General features: G+C 45.1%; 1 protein-coding gene across 3 annotated transcripts in view; it reads left to right on the top strand.

The window, feature by feature from the left end:
- Positions 1 to 20860, top strand: part of ICE1 (interactor of little elongation complex ELL subunit 1) — a 171254-nt gene that overhangs the window by 123801 nt on the left and 26593 nt on the right. The window contains exon 18 of one of the 3 annotated variants that reach the window (XR_008479770.2): positions 89 to 2145. The exons of the other annotated variants lie outside the window; for them this stretch is intronic. The gene's annotated coding sequence lies outside the window, so the exon portion shown is untranslated. Of the gene's footprint in view, positions 1 to 88; positions 2146 to 20860 lie in introns of those variants that run through there. 3 annotated transcript variants of the gene reach the window in all.

Below are 20860 nucleotides of genomic sequence, written 5' to 3'. Positions count from 1 at the left end.
AAGCATGTAGTTGTACACCAGAGAAGACTAGGAGGAGGTTTATGTTATTTAGACCTTTATATTTTAGTAGGTTTCTTTTCCTTTTCAGCTTCACTGAAGATTTCTCCTGTATGTGAACATTTATGACAAAATGCACCCGAGCATCTAGAGTCATCTTAAGATGGAAATTATTTTTCTTCACAGTTGGATAGCTTCAGGTTGGCTATGACGATCTTTACATCCTGCATCCAAACAAGGAAGAAAATAATCCATTCTTCCAAAACCCAAGACCACGTCCATGTGCATTGGAGGCACACGACTGAGGGAGAGGAACTGTGGCAAAGTCGGATTCCGTGGGCATATCTGTCTGCTTCTGCAAAGAACATGTTGGTGGAAACGTTCCACGTGCTGATGGTTACTCTGATTCTTTGAATTTGGTGGTAGGGCTGGCAAAGAAAGCTGGAGCATTTGGGAAGCCTGAAGCCTGCCCTTCCTGGCAGCATTGGAGAGCATGGGGAGATGTTGGTACACAGGCAGAAGTCAGCTCTCAGCACAGATGATGGAGGACTGTGTATGCTGCCAGGGAGAAAGAATCCAGGAAGGGCCTGAAGATGTGTGGAACCAATGAAATGAACCATCCCAGGTCTATCGTCGCCTGTTTGGGACGATACCTACCCTAGCCCATTCCTGTCATCCTTTGGTTTAAACCACCTCGTTTTCTGAATAGCTGTGCCTCTTGCTACCTGTCTGCTGGTCACGTGTGGCCTCCGGCTCCCAGCTGCACCTGAGCCTTTGCAGGAAGCACACTGAGGCTTGGATGATGCAGTTGCTCTTGCTCCCTGTGCTGTCCACCATGCTATGTACTGACGTAACAGGTGACGTTGTGCTCTGCCTCTTCGCCAGGACTCTCTAGAGACATGATTTTGACTCAAGGGCTGGAGGAAACATCAATACCGGAGGTGGATGTATGCTTGGAGGAGTAAGGTGTTGGATTTCCAGGGAGTAGGTGGTCATTTGTGCCAAAGGCTGGTGTTGGCCATGGTCACACCAAGTCTCATTGAGGCATAATGAGAGGAAGCTACACAGAGAGATAACAAGTGAGAATGGCGGGAAAGTGCCTGGCGAATGACAGGGAGTGGCGTTGGTTCAACGGCACACATTCAGTTATTCCATTTTAAAACTGCACCACTGAGCTGCAGGGAAAAGAAGCTACTGAGTTTACCATCTACAAACACCTGGTGCACCGATACCTTTTGCTGCTTGTTTGACTTTTTTTCCTAAGTCAGTAGATCCCCTTCCCTTTTATTCAAAAGAATTCATTTAATCAGGACTTCTAAAGTGAAGTTTCCCTAAACATTTTTTAAAATATTCATTTTAAATGTTAGTGGGTGCATAGAAGGTATATATTTATGGGATACCTGAGATGTTTTGATATAGGCATGCAATGTGTTAACAATCACATCAGGTAAACAGGGAATCCATCACCTCAAGCACGTATCCTTTGTGTTACAAACAATCCAATTATACTCTATCAGCGATTTAAAAATGTACAGTTCTTTGTGACTATAGTCACCCAGCACAGGCTAGGTCTTACTCATTCTTTCTCACTACCTTTTGTACCCATTAGCCATCCCCCGCCACCTCTCCCACCACTCTTCCCAGCCTCTGGTAACCCTCCTTCTACTTTCTGTCTCCATGAGTTCACTGGTTTTAGAGTTTAGCACCCACAAATAAGTGAGAACATGCGAGGTTTGTCTTTCTGCCAAAACGTTTTTAAATTGAGGTAAAATTGATGTAACATAAAATGTACCATGTTAGCAACCTTACAGTATACAATTTAGTGGATTTTAATACATTCACTATGCTGCGCACTCTCACCTCTACCTAGCTCCCGAACTTTTCATCCTCCTCAAAATGAAACACTGTGCCCATCAGTAGGCACTCCTCATCCTCTGCCCACCCAGTCCCTGGCAGCCGCGAATCCATTTGTCTCAATTGGTGTGTGAATTCTGGACATTTCACGTAATTGCAGTCATACAGTATGTGCTCCCTGTGTGGGGTTTACTTCACTCAGCACAACAATTTCAAGCTTGTTTTATGCTACAGCATGTGTTAATACTTCATTCCTTTTAATGGTAAAATAAATCCTGTTATCCGGATATGCCACATTTTGTTTATCTATTCACTGGTTGATGAGCATTGGGATTCTTTCCACCATTTGGTTACAGCGATACATTAAATACCTTTCTCTGGTTATTTTTTGCCACGTCTTCAAAAAACAGACAACTCATTCTTGTGAGCACATCCCAGAATCCACGTTCTCTGTAGATTCTTGTCCAGGGTTAAATAATGGCCTTTATTTTCTTAGTATCCTTTTTGACAATTGGGATAAGGCAGCCAGAAGGTAACTGACTTCTATCAAGCTATGGAGCAAATGGTTCAGAGATGAATGTAGGCCTTTCCGATTCTTGTCCCCAGATGGACTTCTGTGGCTCTGCTGAGATTAACTCTCTTCAGCCCGCCCGTCCCTCATGCGTGCATGGAGTTCTGGAACTCTCCCCTGCTGTACGCTGCTGTGTAATTGTGGTCTTACTTATCCACCAGCGTCACCATGAGCATGAAGACTGTGACTCAGCAGAGATCCGGGCTACAGCAGGCATCCTTACACATGCATGTTGGGATGTGCAGAAGCTGGGATCCTGTGTTTGTGAGAAGGAAGACAGATCTAGGATTGGGGACACCTGCAGAGGTGCTTCCCGGTGGTAATTGCAGAGGTGCTTCGCAGTGGTCTGATTCATGCCTGTCCCTCAGTTAATCACGTTTCCTCAATGGCTGCTCTATTGACATTCTGGACTAGATAATTGTACTGGGTGCTCTCCTGTGCATTGTAGCATGTTTGCAGTGTGGTGGCATGCACCCACTAGGTGCCGATAGCACCACTGTGTCTTTCTCTCCCCATCAGGCTCATCCAAAGTCTCTCTGCCGACATTGCCAAATGTCCCTTGGTGGGGCAAAAAATCATTCTTGCCTGAGAACCGCTGGGTTGGATAAAATTAAATAGACTTCCTATTCCTCAGACGCTAAGCCTGGTACTTGATGGGAGTGTGGGGACAGATAAAGCCCAAGGAAGTTACAGGAGTAAGAGGGTTATCTGGAGCAGGGAAACGTGCCAGCTAAGATGCGTGTTTGCTCGGGTTCGGGAGTTTCTTATCTGGGAGCAGAGTGGCTGATTACAGGCTGCGGGCTCATTACTCCCAAATTACCCGTCTGTCACTGCTCATTAGAGGAGTTTTCATTTGAAATCTGTTTCTGGCTGTTGCCCTCTTTGAAGAGAAGAGTGAACGAGGTCACAGGGATTAATGGCTGCTAAAAGCCATTCTGTTTCAATATTTCTCCAAGGAAAACTAATTGTCGTGTTTTCTGAATGCAAAACTCCGAAATGAAGATACAGGGAGTAGCAGATCCTCTCCAATCAGACAGGCTTGGGAAAGTTTCCTCTACCAAAACAGAGCCGCTTATAACAGAGTGGAGTGGAGAGGGGGCAAGAGGGAGTGCCCTTGCACCTGCCTGGAACCTTCCTCATCACGAGAAAAGCCTGCCATCCCGCATGCCACGTGTGTCTCATGCCTTGTGGCAGAACCTTTCTCAAGATCCTCCTGGAGACTGCCGGACTCCGGACAGGTCACCTGCTGAAGGACACTGACCCCCAGCAGCAGCGTCTCCGCCAAGAAAGGAGCAGCGAGCAATGAACAGCACCAGTTCCTGCACTGAGCCTCCGTGACCTGTGGACTTTGTTTCAAAACAGCTTGCGTGGGCTTCCTTTTGCCCATAAAAGTTTCCCCTTTGTGCTGTCCTCCTTGCTATGACTGTGATTATTGTAGCATGCACATCCCAAGTTGTGGCTCCCTCTGCTATTTCCAAATAAACTTTCTGCTTGGAACACTGGTCTGGTACTCATTTTAGGTTGACTGTCTAGGTAGAAATCTTTCCATGAACCTCCATGCCTTTTTTCTAAAACCTCCCTGGCAGGAATTCCAAGCAGGAAAATAAGAGGTACCAGCAGAATCATTTTACCCAGCATATTATACAATTTTAACCAAAGTCTTTGATGTGAGCGGTGCCTCTGCCAGGTAAGCTGAGGGTAGCATTACAAGTTTCAATGTGCAATCAACTTGAGGCGGTGTTTTGCATGATGAGTCTGTGGAGGTGGGAGTGGGGGCTGCACAGCTCTCTTCCGTAAAGCTATCTCTTCACGTGGTCGCTTCGGCAGTTTCCCTTATTACCTGCTGTGTGTGCTGTTCTCCTTTTGACTTTTGGTGTCTGTGCTTTCAACCAACTCATTCTGAGCTCTGTTCCCCTTCACCAGCTGTTCTTTTTCCTAACCCCCATGCAGCCTGTGTATTGCTGTGAAATGCAGCTCTGTTTTCCCACCTCAGACTTGCCTGTTTTGCCTCCTTCCTGGGAGAGTCTTTCCCTTTGGTTCCTTCTGTGATGTGTAAGCGCTGCCTCTGCGGAGAGTCGCTCAACCACCTCCCTCTGCTCTGCTTCACATCCACGCTCTCAAATGTCTGTGCGCCTTTGTCTTTTCTGCATTAGCCATAAGGAGCCAGCAAGAGTCAGGAGACCTGGTTCAAGTCCACTTTCTACCACTAAAGAGCTCTGTGACCTTGCTCAGGCCACGGGGTGGCTCTACCACAGGGCTTCATCAGAAAAGAACACCTAATACTGTCTTTCCCTGTGGTATCCTTAGGAGATTATGAGACGATCGTATTTAAAGTGCTTGGTGAAGTTAAAGGTGGAAACTTGTGTCTCAATATCTTTGTACTTACCTGATTTGCTGAGTTCCTCATAGACCTCACCTATCACTCTCACTCTCTCTAGTATATTTTTAAATCCTATTTGATCCCAGCACGTGTTACCTTTTATGTTTCCAATTTCTCATGTGCTCCGTGTAATGTCCTTTATTTTCCCACCAATTAACCATATCTCCACAAAGGAGGCAGATTATCAGTCACTGCTCCCACGTACCTGGCCCCACTGTGAGCACTTTACATGTGTTTTCTTTTTAATCAATTTTTAATTTTATTTTTACATAAGTTATTGGGGTACAGGTGGTATTCGGTTATACGTGTTAAGTTCTTCAGTGGTGGTTTGTGAGGTTTTGATGCACTCATCACCCGAGAAGAATGAACGCGGTCACAGGGATTAATGGCTGCTGAAAGCCATTCTGTTTCAGTATTTCTCCAAGGAAAACTAATCGCCATGTTTTCTGAATGCAAAAGTCTGAAATGAAGATATGGGCAGTAGCAGACCCTCTCCAATCAGACAGGCTTGGGATAGTTTCCTCTACCAAAACAGCTGCTTATAACAGTGGAGTGGAGAGAGAGAGGGGGCAAGAGGGAGTTCCCTTGCACCTGCCTGGAATCTGCCTCATCACAAGAAAAGCCTGCCATCCCACATGCACATGTATCCCATGCCTTGTAGCAGAACCTTTCTCAAGATCCTCCTGGAGACTCTTATGCCTTTGCATCCTTATGGCTTAGCTCCCACATGTCAGTGAGAACATATGACATTTGGTTTTCCGTTCCTGAGTTGCTTCACTTAGCATAGTAGTCTGCAGTCTCATCCAGGTCACTGCAAATGTGGACAAAGAGCCTGTGATATATATATATATATACATATATACAATGGGATAGGAAGGAATGAACTAAGGTCCTCTAGAGGGTACGAAAGTACATGTAAATTCAGAGTCTCTTTCCTCTGAGATGCCTCTGGTACTGATGGCTCAGCTGGAACGAGGGCTCCTTCAGCAAGTGTCTGCTTGACTCAAACAGGCAGCCTCCCTTCTCGGTGGGAAACTCTCCTACCTACCTGACCTCTTCTCACGTCCTCCCCAGCGGGGTCATCCTACAAGGAAATAGACCAAGACCTCCCAGCACTTCTCTCAACCACTGCTTTCTCATTCTCATGCATCCCGTTTTGGGAAAGGAGTCAGAGGAGAAAGAGACATAAAGGAGAGACTCAACCCTGCCCGACCCAGAGAGGGCAGCAATCAGCCCAGACAGGATGGAGTGGGCTCCTCTCCTGCCCTCTGGAATGGCAGGGGCAGCCACCTTGAGCACTGCGCCCAGGGTTCCCTAAGAAGGCGGCAAATGGGGTCTGCACCTTGCAGGTTGGGGAGAAGAGGTAGATTTCAGGCTCCCCTCAGTCTAACTTTGGTTGGTTTCTTCTTAGGGGTTGTTCATGAATCAACCACTTACCTGGCTTTCTGGCACCTTTTACTTTTCTGTCATTTGGTGCTAAAAAAAAAATAAAAGTATTTTAACCTGCTTCTGTTTGGTGAAAGGACCTTGGTGAGGAAAGTCTATTGTTAGTCCCTGAGCTGCAACAGCCGTCTCTGAGTCAGAGATGTTTCATGCGGGGAGACTTTACTTCCTCCGCATTCTGCAGGGCAATGGCCCTGCCTTTGGTTCCCTCCTGTGCTGTTCACCAGACACCACGCTGAGTTCATGGCAAAGGAGGACATTTCCATCGCAGTAAAACTTCACGGTCCCTGTGGCTCCAGTGGAGGAATTTTCAGAATGGTTTTGGTTCCAGGGTGCAGGGAGTAAGGGCTGTCTCCCGAGTCGAATGAAGCATTTCTTCTCTGTCCTGTCATTCCTACCCAGTGGGCCTGGAGGGCCTTTGCTAACCAGCATGACTCGGTTGGAGACTAGTAGCTTTATTTTGTCTGGATATCTTTTGCCACTCTTCACTACTTCACAACCTCTATGCTAAAGGTAATTGCCAAGAGGTTTTGTTGTTTTATTGCTCTATTGGGGTGCAGAACATCCACTATTTCAGGTGGACCCCATGGAGTTAATGGGCAGGAGGCACACTCACTGCACAGCAGAGTCCCAACTGCATCCTCCCATTAGGAACAGCGTTTGCAGGTCTTTCCAACAGAGCTAACCTTTTTTTGGAGGGGATGGAGTCTTGCTCTGTTGCCCAGGCTGGAGTGCAGTGGTGCAATCTTGGTTTGCTGCAGCCTCCACCTCTCAGGTTCAAGCAACTCTCCTGCCTCAGCCTCTTGAGTAGCTGGTATTACAGGTGCACATTACCACACCTGGCTAATTTTTGTGTTTTTAGTAGAGATAGGGTTTTGCCATGTTGGCCAGGCTGGTCTTGAACTCCTGACCTCAGGTGATCCACCTGCCTCAGCTTCCCAAAGTGCTGGGATTACAGGCATGAGCCACAATGCCTGGCTCCGGCTAACCTTTTTAAATCTTTGGGATGAAGAAGGAAAAGGGATAGCATTACAAGTTCTGATGTTTAATTAACTTTAAAGCAGTGAAAAGAATGAGAGTTGATATTCAACAAAGTTGTGGATAGGAGAGAAGAGGCAATTATTCATGGGGTACAACTAGGATAAAGTGAGAGGGGAATACAGAAGCTGGGCAGGTTCTTCTGGTCTGGAGAGAGGATAAGCTGCCCGAGCTGTTCTGGAAGGGAATTTGGCAGTAGCTACAAAAGTCTGGGAATTTTGGATATCCTGGGACCCAGTGATTCCACTTCTAGGAAGTTATCTGAAGAATAATTGTAGGTCGGCTAATTTATTAAGCTACAAGTGTGTTTATAATGGTGCTGTTGATAACAGAGAAATATGGAAAAGCAAAACATAAAAAGTTTCACTTATTGGGATGTTCAGTGTTGCAGAATTTATTTCAATTATACAGGAAAACAAGTTTCAAAGCAGTACCTGCAGCTATAGTAATCAAAAACGTGTGATATTGGCATAACAATAGGCATATAGATCAAGGGAGTAGGATTGAGAGTCAAGGAACAAACCAATATGTCTATGGATATTGATTTTCAACAAAGGTGCCAAGACCTTTCAATGGAGAAATAGCAATTTCCCCCGTAAGTTGGGCTGTGGCAACTGGATATCCCACATGCAAAAGAATGTAGCTGGACCTCTACTTCACATCAGATGCAAGAAACAACTCCACATGGATCAATTACCTAAATATAAAAGCTAAAACCATAAAAATCTTAGAAGAAAACTTAAGGGTAAATCTTCATAATTTTAGATTTGGCATGAACAATGACAAAAATAGATAAATTGAACTTTATCAAAAATAAAAACTGTGTATCAAAGCACATTATGAAAAAATGAAAAGGCAGTGTACAGAGTGGAGGCAACTATTTGCAACTCACGTATTTGATAAGGGCCTAGTATCCAGAATATATAAAGAACACTTAGGAGTCAACAAAAAGTCAAACCAATAGAAAAAATAATGAAGAACTTGAATAGACATTTCTCCAAATAAGACATATAAATGCCAAAAAACACATGGGAGGATATCCAACATCATTTTCTGTCAGGGAAGTGCAAATCAGAACCAGAATGAGTTAACACTTTATACCCTCTAGCATGGTCATAATTTTTTTAAATGGGAAATAAGAAGTATTGGTGAGAATGTGGAGAAATTGTAACCCTCATACATTGATAGTGGGACTATAAAATGGTCTAGCCTCTTTGAAAAACTGTTTGGTGGTTCTTCCAAACTTAAAAATAAAATACCATATGATCCTACAATTTCACTCCTATGTGTAGATTCAAAAGCATCTAAAACAAGTTCATGTCTATAACTTTAAGTGCAGGTGTAATAACCAAAAGAGAGCAACAGCCCAAATGTCCATGAACAGATAAATAAACTGTGGCATAGTCATAAAATGGTGTATTATTTAGCCATAAAATGGAATAAAGTACTGATCCATCCTACATCATGAATGAACCAACACCACATTATGCTAGCAGAAAGAAATAAGACATAAAATGCCACTTATTGTATGACTCTATTTATGTGAAATAGCCAGAATAGGTAAATCCGTGGAGACAGACTGCAGATTGGTGGGGGCCGGAGGCTAGTGTCGGGGAGGAATGGGAAGAAACTAGTTAACAGGTAAGGGATTTTACTTGGGAGTGGTGAAAATGCTCTGGAATTAGAGGCGTGGGTTGCATAAAATAAGAAATGTACTAAATGCCACTGAATTTTCACTTTAAAACGGTTAATTTTATGTTATCCAAAATTCACCTCAAAATTATTTTTTCAAAAAAGTAGCATATACAATATCTCATTTTTGTGAAAAATACATACCCCCCTACACCCACACACAGGGGAAAAGGCTGGAAGAACAGCACTGCTTTATAGAAATGTGCTAATGGTGGACACGTCTAGGTGGCACTGGAGGACACAACTTCAGTGCTGGAGCCTGGTCCAGAGTGGCTTGGTCACCTCCCAATTGTGGGACCCTGGGCAAGCTACTTGTCCTCTCTGTCTTGCAGACTGGACATGAGGGTTAAATGAGAGAAGGCAGCACTCAGCACATACCAGTAATGTTAGCTATTGTTATTTTTAAAGACTTTTTATTGTTCTTTGTTTATTTGCATTTTCTAAATTCTTGACCATCAAAAAGGTTTTATTGTAATACCTGGCAGAAATGTAGACTCTAAAAGAGGACTGGACTCAGACACCCCTGTGTGTGGTTGGAGGAGGGTGTGTATTTTGAACAAATATGGGATATTGCATCAGCTACTTAAGAAAAAAATCCCTTTGGAATGGAGCCCTCAGCTCTGCAAAAGCAGGGCAGAGATGGAGAGGCACCATGGAGTCAGTGTGATGTGATATGAAGAAGAGAATTGCAAAACAGAGCTTATATCAATCCATACACACAAGCTTTTAATATTAATGTGCAATGTTAAATGTTGAGAAATAACAGCTATTAAATAAAGACTTTCTAATGGGGCTTCCTTGTCTGGAAGTCCGCACCCTCCCTACTCTGCCTCCTCCTGCCCATCCCACAGGTCCATACTGGGATTTTGGAGCCTCTTTAATTAGGGTCCCCTGGTACATTATCTCTTAGCAATTCCCACGTTCCCTTCCCAGCTGTTATTATAGATCTTCATTATGTATCAGGAATGGATGACTCTCCATGAGCCAAGTGTGATGAATATTTTGTTCACTGTATTTTCTCAGTTCCTAATAGAAGCCTGGCATACAGGAGGAGTATGGTAAATATTTTTTGAATAATCAGAATGACCAGGTAGATACAGTTCAATAATCATTACCAGAAAATCAGTTTCCATTTTCATTGATTCCATGAGACTATTCTTTACAGGACAGTCCCACAGGAGGGTAAGCAGTATGGATGGGTTAGTGCTGGTGCCATTGTGGGGGATCAGTGAAGAATCTTACAATCACTTGGGGAAACACAGGCCCCTTTTTTCATTCTTCATCTGGTTTTGTTTGGTCCTCCTTTCCATCCTGGTCACTGCTTTATCACTGTACATCCCACCTGTTCTCTGGAATGCTTGGGAAGTGTCACAGGGTCACATGTTATCTTTCATATGTAAAGAGCAACAGGAGATGGTTTGATTCTGCTTTCTTCCTTATTGCTTTTTGTACCTACTAGATGTCGATCACAACAATATGTAGAAATCATCTTTAACAAGTTACTATGCTACTCCAGCATAGTAGCTCTTCCTCCAAATACAAAAGCCATAACTTAAATTTCCAAACTCGTGTGGTCACAGGTTCCACTTGTTGCTAAATTCTAAGTCAGAGTCTCTCATGCAAGGCCTGGGAATCTGAATCTGAAAACATTCTCAGGTGATTTTCATGATCAGGCAGGTCTAGAAAAATGCTTCCTTAAATAAATAGTGCAACTAGCAAGCTATTTTAGAACCTTAGAAGTTGCTGCTTACAAGGGAATCCAATCATGGGTATGGAGGCTGGAGCTCTGCCTTCCATATTCCTACTTGGTTTCTCCAAGCTCCTTCCTTCCTGGAGCTTGAAGTAAAGGAAACAAAAGTTCAGTCTCTAGTAATGCCTCTTCTGCCACATCCCAAAGAAGCAGTGAAGCTGGCAAAACTCAAAACTCACGTTCTTTGCCCTTAGGTGAAGAAAAGTCATCAGAAAGGGATGGGTCAAAGGGTATAACTTTATTCAAGACACAGATATTGGCAAACATGCCCCCATGAGTCTACTGCCCTATGAGCTTGCCTGACCCCATACCAGTTTATTATACTGGATTAATACCTACCTGCAAGTCTCCTTTCCTGGTGCAAAGAGAAACAGAGGGTCTGTGAAAAGCAGACTGGGAAGTGTTTCTTTAGTGACTTAACATTTAGGATGCTCAGATTATATGGATCCCTCAGAAAAGAAAGGCACAGTTGAGCTGTGAAGGAAGTATTTTAAAGCCATTTGCTAAAAGGTCACTGAAATTTGTAGTTGAACCCAGTGAACAGCTGGAGATGCTGTAGCAAGCGACAGTGCTGGGATCATCTGTGATTGCTTCTAATATCACTGCAGTGGACCGTGACAGGATGAAACGCTGTGCTGGCCCATCACGAGGTGGGCTTTCTTGGCATACTGGGGGTGCTGCCAAGACACTTTATTTGGTTTAGTTCCTGCTCTGAGGTCGGAATTTTTCCAGCGGCTGAGCATCACTCTCTGATCATCTGTGTTTTTATTGGAAGGCATTTGCTTGGTTGGTCTTAGTCCAGTGAAGCTGAGCTCCAGCTATACTGCTCCACATATCCATCAGTTCTCAGAAACACCTGGTCCTGGGACCTGCTCCGCTGGTAAGGGGTGAGACATTGAAACAAGTTCTCATGTGAAATAGCCTCAGCTCACTTATCATATGTGGGTGGTTGCTGGCTCATCTGTGGAAAGAACACCTCCCCAAAGATAAGGAGACAACAGAGGTAGTACAATTAAAACCCTTAAACCCTGATTTTTCCCTTCTATACTGTTATATGGAAGTGAGTCACTAAGTCCAGCTCATGATCCGAAAGACTGGTGGGGAGAAGGAGGCCCATCGGTCCCGGAAGGGAAGGGTCTACATGGGTAATATTCAGAACCAACTCTTGCTTTGTTGGTTTTCTCTATGGTGCACAAGTCCAGTTTTAATTAACTTTTCTTTAATAAGGCTGAAGACTTTTTACTCAGGAATCAGGATCTCTCTCTATTAGAGTAGGGAATCAGGACCTCTCTATTAGAGTAGGGAATCAGGACCTCTCTCTATTAGAGTCGGGAATCAGGACCTCTCTCTATTACAGTCGGGAATCAGGATCTCTCTCTATAAGAGTCGGGAATCAGGATCTCTCTCTATTAGAGTTGGGAATCAGGACCTCTCTCTATTAGAGTCAGGAATCAGGATCTCTCTATTAGAGTCGGGAATCAGGACCTCTCTCTATTAGAGTTGGGAATCAGGACCTCTCTCTATTAGAGTCAGGAATCAGGATCTCTCTCTTTTAGAGTCGGGAATCAGGACCTCTTTATTAGAGTCAGGAATCAGGACCTCTCTCTATTAGAGTCAGGAATCAGGATCTCTCTATTAGAGTTGGGAATCATGACCTCTCTATTAGAGTAGGGAATCAAGACCTCTCTATTAGAGTAGGGAATCAGGACCTCTCTCTATTAGAGTCGGGAATCAGGACCTCTCTCTATTAGAGTTGGGAATCAGGACCTCTCTATTTGAGTTGGGAATCAGGACCCCTCTCTATTAGAGTCGGGAATCAAGACCTCTCTATTAGAGTCAGGAATCAGGACCTCTCTATTAGAGTAGGGAATCAGGACCTCTCTCTATTAGAGTCGGGAATCAGGACCTCTCTATTAGAGTCAGGAATCAGGATCTCTCTCTATGACCCAAGAGCCATTCCGCATCCATGCAGGCAGTGGCTTGTTTGATGTGGAGCGAACGGTTAGGCACCAGTTATGGTGGCTGATTTGCACACCAGTCACACTGTCTTGTTGACATTAATTACTGAATACCTTAGGAAAAAAGTGTGAAGGGCAGTGCAGACTCTAAACAGAGAGGCAGCCTCAAGCAAAGTGAAGTGGGGCTTGGGCTCCTGAAACTGACAAGCAGCATGGGCTTCGCCATCCTGTTTCTGTGGAAATTGCAGAAGAATGAGGCTGGTGACTCTGCCCAGAGCCCCAGCCTCCACCCTCCTCCATGAGAGGACGAAAACTGCCAGCAGCGTATTCTGGCCACTCACTTGCAGCGTATTCATTTGGAGCCTCTGCCTTTCTTCCCAAATGTGGTTCGGCTCAGTCAAGCTCCACGGAAAAAAATTGCTTCCCGGGCTGGGATTTCGAATGGTGATTCATTTTGGTGGAAGTGCCCATAATTTAAATCAGCCACAACACAAATGAGGCATGAGAGCATATGAGTCCTAGACAGTTGCCAAGCCCAGGAGGTCCTGACATCACGACGGCAGAGGTGACAGCAAATTAAATGTACAGCTCCCTTCTGCCTTTTCCAGGGGCGTGCCCTCAAAAGGGTTTGGTTTGTGTAAGGGATGCCTTTTTCAGAAACGATGATGCATATATATTTTCGAATGTTGAAAATACATAGGAGTGAATCCCAGGAAGATGTGTTGGGGAACTGTGAGGCAGAGGTGTCCCCTCATGTGGAAGGACAAGAGACTAAGGGAACTCCTGTGCAGATGGCGCTAAGGTTAACTCAAGGCAGGGACGTCAGAGCAGCATCACAGTGACACTGGCTGAGATATGAAAGAGAGAAGGAAAGCTCATTTCCATGCCTCACAGCCCATGCTGCACTTGCAGCTGAGGTCAGGAGGGACGGGGCGGAGAAGCCCTGGGTGCGGCGGCAGAGACGGGAGGCCAGTGCCCTGCGGGGACCTGCAGGGTTCCTGCTGTCGCTTTGTCTGAGGTTGATGAACGGTCTGCAGCAGCTTGGTGGCAGCTCCAGGCCAGCTCCTTGGAGAATCCCCAGAAGCCCTCAAAGGCCAGGGAAGTGCACTTGTCAACGTTTCCTATGCATTCAAAAATCACATTCCTTTGAATTATTTTCAGTGGCCTGACCATGTGATGCGGTCCCTGTGTGGTGGGTCCCCAGGTGAAAATATTTCCTGAGAAGATGCCTGAATGCTGAGATTCAGGCATCAAGAAGGTACAGGTCTCACTCACTCTGGCTACGAATAGCAGTCCAGAGCCAGGCAAAGGGCAAGCCTCTCCCTCTAGGCTCGAGCGGAGGGAGATGCCTCCCCCACCTGGCAGACCAATAGGTGGCTGCTGGCCCAGGGTATTCAAAGACGTCTTCCCTTTGGAGAGATTACACTCTGCTTTCTCCTCCTCCTCCCACATTATGGCTCTTAGAATTTATAGCAAACATGGGCGTGAGGGGCTCAAGCTGCTGAAGAGTGGGTCTTAAAGGAAGGAGAAGACCCCCGCGGAGGTTGCCCAGTGATTGTTGTTGAGGAAGAGAGGACTGGGTCCAGGACTGTCCTGGGTCTAGCTCCCACCTAGGGGTCTGCCAGGTGGTGGACTCCCCGGCTGCTGCTCTCAATCGAGACGGGCAGCTGTGGGACCCTGCTCCTTAGGGTAAAGCCACACAGGGGCCAGGTGGCCAGGCAGCCTTGCTCACCTCCCATCTCTGCAGACGTGGAGGCCCCACCTGGCTGCTTGGCAGACTCTTGATAGCAGGTGTGCTGGGATCTGAGTTATGTGTCTTCTCTCTCAGGTGTTTGCATTTCTCAAAGCAGGTGGGAGTGGCCAGGACTCTATGCAGTCCTGAGATGGGGCGTGAGCACTGGGCTGCCCAGCAGAGTTCTGGTCAGGGTGGGTGAGGCTGCACCAGGATGGCTGAGCTTGGGTATTGACGGGGCCTGCCAGAGACCAAGGGACACACTGCCCCAGCCGGCTCTGCTCTGTTCTCTGCACCTATGTGTGTCCTGGGTTTCCATCCTCAATTCCTGTGCAGGGAGGCAAGGACACAGGCTTTCTATCCCTACAGGCTTCTAGCTCTCATTGCGAAACCCCACAGGGAGGCTGCAGGGATTCCTCATCTCGGCCCTGCTCTGAGCCACCTGTGGCAGGGACTGTCTCCTGCCTTCTTAGAGAAGCCCAGCGTGGGCCAAAAGCAGTAAGAGAAGCCAGGTTTAGGAATCTCAGGGAGGGCCATGGGAGAGTTTGCCAGGGCTGCTGTCACAGAGTACCACAGCCTGGCGGCTTGAACAGAAATGTCTGGTCCTGCAGCTCTGGAGGCTGGAAGTCTCAGGGCAAGGCGTGGGCAGGGCTGGCTCCTTCGGAGGCTGAGGTGCCTCTCTCCTGGCGTCTAGTGGTGCTGACAAGCTTCAGTGCTCCTTGGTGTGTGGAAACCCTGATCTCTGCCTCCATCTCCCCATGGTGTTCTCCCTATATGTGTCTCCCTATTTGTGTCTGTCTACAAATTTTACCCCCTTATATAAGGATTCTGGTCATAAGGCTTAGGGCCCACCCTCCTCCAATATGACTTCATCTTACTAGTTATATCTGCAATGACCCTATTTCCAAATAAGGTCACACTGGAAGTAAGTACTGGGATTAGGGTTCCCACATACGAATTTTGGGAGGACACAATTCAACCCATGATAAGCCAACACTGACTTTCAGGGCATGGCATTCTCTACCCAAAATGTAACAAGCTGGGATGGGGCTCCCTGGACTGGTCTCAGTAGAGAGAAATGACATCAGTTTTAATTTCCATATGAGTAAGAAAGAAGTACAACGTAGATGAGTTTTCTGAGAGTGAAATAACCTGAAACTTTAAGGAGCTGATTGAGGGATTCTGGGACCTTGTGATTGTTCTCTAAATTGAGCAGAAAATTACTCCAAAAATAGTCAAGTGCCTCAGTACCTCATTCATTCAGATTAGTTAAAGGGAAGCCTAATCTTCAGAAGGTGAAATTCTTTTCACAGATTTCCTTCAGAAATGTAGTATACTGTTAGTTTTTTAGTCTGGAATCAGCCCTGCTCCCCACACCATGTGACAGGAACCCTGGTTAGAGATGGGTGGGGAGGGGGTTGGTGAAAGCAGGAAAGAGCAGTTGTAGGGGTCTTGAAGTTGGTCTAACAATGGGAAATACTTAGAACTAATTGGGGAAACAGAGGCTTTTAAATTACTTTGGGTTGCTTTCAAGGTGTTATTTTTTTTCCCCTAAGAAAGTGAAAAATGTCCAAGTTGCTGACTTGTGGACTCTGCCTGCAATGAGATTTGTGTTTTTTTTTTTTTCAGTAAGGCATACGGAGGGCAAAGTAGAAAGTCAGCAGCAGGTGGGGCTCTATCCAGAGGGGAAGTTGCCCTTGTTGAACTAAGAAAACTCTTGGTCATCCTGAGAAGGGTCCTGTGCCTGTAATGTGGAAAGGTGTTGGTTCCCCATACCCTTGCTTTGTGCCCTGTGCTACGAAGACGGGTTTAGATGGCCTTAGTATAGATAAAGTTAACATTAACATTTTTATTAACATGACCTTCACATTGATAAACTGTCATATAGCCCCTTTTCTTTCCTCCACTCTTTCAGAATATATCGTATATTCTGCTTCTAAATTAGATTTTGTAAGCATTTCTTAAGTACCTACTATGTGCTAGGCAAGCCCCTTGGGTCCTGGGGGTGTGAGCACGCATGCCATCAAAGTGAATGGATTTCCATTTATTGGGAAGAGTGCATCACTAGACTTCTTGGGAAGGCGTGAGACAGGGAGAGGAGAGACTAATGCCTGTGAGGGTGAGAGGGGAGCCTGGAGGTGTCAGGAAGTTTCCATCCTTGGAATTTGAAGAGAAATGAGGGAAAGAAGATCATCCTGGGAGCTCACTAGGATAATCCAAAGCAGAGAAGAAGGATTCTCTGAATGCAGTTTAACTCAACCCTAGACAATGTTCCAGGTTGCCCAAGGTGTATCCTATTCCAAAGTTCCCATTCAAGGTGAGAAACAGGTAGTAAGATGGCAGGAGTGATCCGTGTAGAGTAAAGATGGCAGGAGTGATCCGTGTAGAGTAAAGATGCAGGAGTGATCCGTGTAGAGTAAAGATGCAGGAGTGGTCCGTGTAGAATAAAGATGGCAGGAGTGATCCGTGTAGAGTAAAGATAGCAGGAGTCATCCGTGTAGAGTAAAGATGCAGGAGTGATCCGTGTAGAGTAAAGATGCAGGAGTCATCCGTGTAGAATAAAGATGGCAGGAGTGATCCGTGTAGAGTAAAGATGGCAGGAGTGATCCGTATAGAGTAAAGATGGCAGGAGTCATCCGTGTAGAGTAAAGATGGCAGGAGTCATTCATGTAGAGTAAAGATGGCAGGAGTCATCCGTGTAGAGTAAAGATGGCAGGAGTCATCCGTGTAGAGTAAAGATGGCAGGAGTCATCCGTGTAGAATAAAGATGCAGGAGTGATCCGTGTAGAGTAAAGGTGGCAGGAGTCATCCGTGTAGAATAAAGATGCAGGAGTGATCCGTGTAGAGTAAAGGTGGCAGGAGTGATCCGTGTAGAGTAAAGATGCAGGAGTGATCCGTGTAGAGTAAAGATGCAGGAGTCATCCGTGTAGAGGGCTGCTTAGCTTGGATCACATCTCTTTGATAAAGGGATATGCTAACTAAGCTTGTTTTTATTTATCCTTGAAAGTGTTGCCCCATTCTATAAGCTCTGAACAGTAATTTTTATTCAAGCCACTCATGGAACTTATGCCAACATCATAAGACACCTATCAGCCACTGAGCAAGCATCCCCATCTACAGATGATGTGGTTTGAACTTTCTGTTTGTGGGCAAGAATCCAGATGCCCAGAGCCTTCTTCTAAACAGAGCAGGTAACACGCTTCCTGTGGGTTTCCTCCTTTGCGTTTGTGGCAATGGCTCAGCCGAGGCCCCTTCTCACCTTCTGGAGAGACGGGAGGGGCCCAGAATTTGTGCATCTGCCTTTATCCTGCACTGACTCCCCCACGATGAGGGTGACTTTTCAGGCATCTCACCGAGAAGATTAACTGCCAACGTAATAAAGCAACCGCATTTAATCATTTTCCTAATGAATGCATTTAATGCAGCTCCTTGCTGCTTTTCAGGCTGAACATAATGAGCATGAAGGAAGTGAGTGTCCCAGGGATCCCACACGTTCACCTAAAGGTTAATTAACCTGCAGACTATCTGGAAGATGACACCTACCCCATGATGACAGAGGAAACTCAAAATCAGTGCTAGGTGCATCCAGGCCGGAATGTAGAACAAGGTCACAGAAAGGGAGAACTTTGGCTGATGGCTGTAGCCTTTGAGAGACGTTAAAGCAGATATTGACTTAATTTGACATGGAGTACATTGTACTTGGAAGCTTCTAGTAAACGAAAAATGAAAGAAAAGAGGTGGTGAGCAGGACTATAAATTGAAAAGGTGCCTCTATCCTTCAGCGTGAATGAAAATAGACTGTGTGTCTGTTCACATATTGATCTGGGTTTGTATCTTCCATCTGCAGCCACGCTGAGGCAAGGGCTGTTTTCAAACAAAGGCATGGACAGACCCGTGGGGAGGTCCTTTAAACGAGTTGATGGATCTTCCAAACGAGTGCGTTTGCATGTGGTATTGATGAAGGTCCAGTTTCAGATGTCAGAGGGCACAGTGCCCTCGCTCCACAAAAACACCTCACACTGCCTATCAGCAGCAGTGTGAAGTCAGCTCAGCCCTCCCTGAGAAACTCTAGATGAGAAAGAACCATGCCTCTCTGGGTGGGATCTCCCAGTTGTCTGAAAATTAGTTTACCACGGTACAAAATAAGAGTTGTGAAAGCAAAAATGACGGTATCCCCTGCTACCACCCACCAGGCCACAACATTAAAAAACAGATGGAGGGCAGGGTGTGGTGGCTCACGCCTGTCATCCCAGCACTCTGTGAGGCCGAGGCAAGCAGATCATGAGGTCAGGAGTTCGAGACCATCCTAACTAACATAGTAAAACCCTATCTCTACTAAAAATACAAAAATTTAGCCAGGCATGGTGGCAGGCTCCTGTAATCCCAGCTGCTCGGGAGGCTAAGACAGACGACTTGCTTGAACCCGGGAGGCAGAGGTTGCAGTGAGCTGAGACTGCGCCATTGCATTGCAGCCCAGGTGACAGTGCGAGACTCTGTCTCAAATAAACAAAACTAACAAAACAAAAACAGATGGAGCACAATTTGGGAAAACACATGTCAAAGGTCTTTAAAATAAACATGGCACTTAGAAAAATGTTATTCTAGGAAAACAATCACAGCACAAATATTTGTCCAGGAAGATAGTCATTCTGTAATTTTTTAGTGAAAAAGCAATCAGAGAAAGCCTAACACATATTATCTGTGTAATGTTGGGCATGTGACCACTTGGTGCCTCAGTTTCCCAAGTTGCAACTTCACAGGGTTGCTTTGAGGTTTAAATGAGACGATGCCTGTGAGGTGCTGAGGACCACGTTGACCCCAAAGGATGCCTTGAGCAGTTATCTGAGTACTGCTCAAATATGACTGGTTACAGAGGGCGTGGCATGGGGACGGGGCATTGAATTGTAATTAGAGTAATGTTGACTATTTGCTGAATGGAAAAATGTTCATGGTAAATGAAACAAAGGATGGATGAATGATTGTATTTTTAGACAAAGGTATAGTGCATGTGTGCGTACATGTGTACTGCAAAAATACAACATTTCATATAGAAATACACACACCAGAAGACCGGTAAAATGTTCGCAGTGATTCTCTTTGGATATGGGAATAAAAACGATTTTAAACTTAGTGTTTGTGTTTTGTCATGTTTTCTAAATTTTCTGCTGTGAAGATACCTGTTTATTTTTCAGTTAGAAAAGAATCTTCAAAAAACAGTATCCATTTAATTTAATCAACATCAGATTCTAACCTTGAGGGTTTATGTTGGACACTGAGAGCCATTCGTTGTGGAGAACACTGTTCACATACTTACATGTAGAAATGCAGCCTCTCGTTTAACATTATTTGTGTTTAGTGATGTCCTCAGACAGAAGACAGGAGCGTGTAAGATAAAATAGGCGCTCAATGAACTGGGACAGGAGTTGGTCTCTACGTCTCTAACACTCTATCAGTATCTTGAGCATGTTTCATGGATTGTTCTCAGGATTGAGGGGCTGGGACCAGGTTGGCTCTCCTGCAGCCCCAGAAGGCAGTGCCGTGGGTCTGCGGACAGGGGGTCGATGCTGCACAATGCTGCCTGGACCATGTAGTCAGTATTTTTTGCCCACTGACAATGGCTCCTTAGCTGTTGAGAAAATTTGAATGCAGGGAAGTCCGATATGTAGCAACCCTTTTCAATTTACTCATGAAATGCTAACTGGAGATTGGAAAAGTATCCTGGTAATATCTTATTTTCCTTAAAACTTAGTTCACGGCATTCAAGGTGCTCAAGGCTATTCATTCATAAAATCAAACAGACAAACAAAGAAAAAAAAAACCTGCATGGGTCCCGGAGTTTGGAAATACCACTAGATTTTCTCTAAGCTGGCCACACAGGCTAGACTTAATGTATATCGGCTCCATGATGGGGTGATCTAACCTGTGTGTCGGCAGAGGAGGCAATGGAGGGTGGCGATGAGTAGAATGAGGTCCAGGAAGTAGGAGCACAAAAGAAATTCTGCAGATTTAGCTTCCCCTTCAGTTTAATCCTCATTAATGAAGACAGAGAAGTAAGAATAGATCTTTCTCTCTTTTTCGCTTCTGCTGTAAAATCACATTCTTAATTTCCGGTCACATGAATAAGATACAAAGCGGTGGCACAGGAAGGGGATCAATGAGTTTGCAGAATCATTTTATAAAACCTTCTCTGCAAACACCTCATCACCTTGGGAATCTTCCAGCACATTTCACTCCAAAAGAAAAGAGTAGCAAGTGTAGTTTCTCCCTATCCCTTAAAGCACCCACATATATATAATTAATATATATTATTAATTAATACATATTATTAAACAGGTATCCTTTGCTTTGCTTAATAAGGGGCACTGTTTTGGTCAAAGGAATTTATTGGCTCAGGAATATTTAATGCACTAAGCTTTTAATTTTTAGCCTCCTTCAATTAGGAGAG

Source organism: Callithrix jacchus, chromosome 2 (genome assembly GCF_049354715.1).
Source record: "Callithrix jacchus isolate 240 chromosome 2, calJac240_pri, whole genome shotgun sequence".
NCBI classification, from domain to species: domain Eukaryota; kingdom Metazoa; phylum Chordata; class Mammalia; order Primates; family Cebidae; genus Callithrix; species Callithrix jacchus.
The sequence above is the reverse complement of the archived record's forward strand: the minus strand, read 5'-3'. Positions and strand labels throughout refer to the sequence as shown.